Raw genomic sequence first — 2,947 nt, 5'->3', positions numbered from 1 at the left:
TCTGCCTCCCAAGTGCTGGGATTAAAGGCGTGCGCCACCATGCCTGGCTTCTTTTTTTGTCTTATCCTTTTGAACTGAATTTCCCCTCCATTGCTGATATAATGAAATGTAATTGGTGCCGTACATTCTCTGTCAGGAAAAACTATCTTGTGCAAACTTCCTTGTGCATTCTAATTATCTGTATTTATTCATTTTCTCAGATAATCATTTCACTTATGAGATATTCATATTTTCTATTAGAATATTGGTAAGTATATTTGGATTTGTTTTAAATCTCCCATAGCTTTTTTTTGTTTTTTGTTGTTGTTTGTTTCAGTTTTTGTTTTTTGTTTTTTGCTTTTTTGCTTGAAGATTTTCTTTTCCACAACTGCTGCTTCTAAGTGTCCTAAGAAATCCACAGCAGAATCTACTGGACAGATTTTAATTCCACGACTGCTCCCATTTCTCAAAATAAAACAACAGGTAAAGCTAAAGTTGTGGCTGATTGGTACGTTGTTCACCTAGCCAACACAAAGGCCTGGTTTGAAGCTTTTAATGCTTGGGTTTGATCTCTAACTCTCGCTACAAGAACTGTGGGCTCACACCTAAAACTCCAGCACTCAGAAGGGGAAAGCAAGAGGGTCAGAAGCCATGGTGTGGGGGATGTAGAAGTCAGCCTTAGGAAGGAAGAAATGGGATGGAGAGCGAGGTGTACGGCATTAGATCTACATTGGCTCCTGACACTCCAGTGAGGCAGCAAAAAGGAACCGAGGTCAGGTACCTGACTCACCCCCACTTCTTCTGAGCTACCTCATCAGGCACAGAGGTGAGATATAATTGGCCAAAGATTTCAGAGTTTGGGATTGGCTCAAATACTGTATTTAAGCTTATAGGCCAGGCAATAAACTCAGATCTGCACCCTGATGTTGATCTGTGGTGTCTGATTTCCAGGGAAACATCACAAGACTCCATCGACTCTCACCTTCCCCACCCCCATCCTCGGACCTGCTCCCACACCATGGCAAGTTCAGGCCAGACTGAGATGTAGGCGACCCTGTCCCCAAACAAACCACAAAAAGTGGGTGTCTTTACTGTGAAGAGACACCATGGCCGAGGCGACTCTTATAAAGGGCAACATTTAATTGGGGTTGGCTTACAGTTTTAGAGGTTCAGTCCACTATCACCATGGTGGGAGGCATGGCAGTGTCTAGGCAGACATGGTGCAGGAGGAGCTGAGAGCTCTGCATCTTGATCCACAAACAGCAGAAGGGTCTGTGTTCTAAAGGCACATTCTAAAAAGGCATACTGTCTGACCTCCACATTTACTGCTAGGAGGGGCATACATACATGCAGACAGCATGACAAAAAAAAAAATAAATTAAAAAAAAAAATAAAGCAATGACCCAAAATAGACTACTTAGCCACAAGACAAAAGACCAATATAGAATCTCATTAATGACATCATTGAATCACACCAGTACAAAATAAATGTTACTACCCTGAACGGTTATTAACATTTCCTTGTATGGAAAGGACAATTTCAGAAAGAAAAACGATGTTTAGTAGGCTTTTCAAGAATTCTATCAGCATACATAGTATTACACTAATGACAGTTGTGAACTCTATTACCAAAACGATAAGGTCCAGGTCCCTCAGATGATGGCAACTACATTAACTGCTGCCATCTGTAATTACCCAAATTATAGTGAAACAAGAAGCCATTCTCTCCAAAGATTCAGGAATTCCTACCTATTGCAGACCTGTTATTAAAAGAAAATTATAACAATTTAATGAGCAAAATGAGTAGGTTTTTTTCCCCCTTAAAGTCAGTAAGTAGAGTCCTCTCCAACCTCAGAGGTTACAAAGGGACACTGGTGAGAGGTGGCTTGCTATCCGATAGCCACTGAAAACCCGAATGGTGTTTTAGCTTGATTCTTCACTTTGAACGGAAGTGGTGGGTAGTCCTGACTGTCTTGGAACTTACTTTGTAGACCAGGCCGGCCTCGAACTCAGAAATCCGCCTGCCTCTCCCCCCCCCCCCCCCCCCCCCCGAGTGCTGGGATTAAAGGTGTGTGCCACCACACCCAGCTAATCGCCAGATTCTTACCATGGTACCTGGTGGAGATCTGGCTAAGGTCTAGCAAGCTATATGCATGCTGAGCAATGTCATAGTCATAGCAGATATCTGGACCCACCTAGACCACAAGTTCGATACATGCTCAGTCTGCTTTTGTTCACTGGTATACAGGTGAGGGGTAGAGGGAAATTTTTTCTAAAGCCTGTGAAGACATGATCACCTTAGAGGAGGATTGTGAGCAGGCTAGTGAGTTCTGTTAAAAGAGAGGAGAAGAAAAGATATTAATTACCTGTTCTTTTCAGCATGTCAGACTCCCAGGAGCTGCCAGCCATCAGGATCTCCTGATTAGATTGTCTTCAGCCCGCTCCGCTCATGCCTAGCTTTTCCATATTTGCTGTAGAGATGTCCACAATGCCTCCAAAGCTTGGAGGGGGAGGGGCTCCTCATGGAGTGTTCTCATCATCCACCTTTGGTGAGAAAGGGTTTGAGACCTAGGCAGAGAACCAGCAGTTGCTAATCAGTACAATGGACTACAAATTAATATAATATAATTAATATAATATAATCAGTGCGATGGACTACAAATTAAAATACTTCTGAATTAAAGGGGTCAGGGGGAAAATATCACCACTTAAGTCAAGACAAAGGTCCCCCCAGCACTCAAGGAATGGAAGCAGAAAGATCAGGAATTCAAGACCACCCTAAGCTATTTAACAAGTTCGAGGTCAGCTTGACCTACATGAGACCCTGCCCTCCCTCCTGCCCAACATACCACTAAAAAAAAAAAAAGTCTGTTTCTTCTCTTGGTTGAACCCCTAGGGAGTGCAGTAACCCAGATCTGGCAACAACCAGCTAGCGCTGATTAGGGCCGCCCCTCAGTCTCCCTCCAGA

This window comes from Mus pahari, chromosome 16, assembly GCF_900095145.1.
Source record: "Mus pahari chromosome 16, PAHARI_EIJ_v1.1, whole genome shotgun sequence".
Lineage (NCBI taxonomy): Eukaryota > Metazoa > Chordata > Mammalia > Rodentia > Muridae > Mus > Mus pahari.
This window is presented reverse-complemented; position numbering follows the sequence as displayed.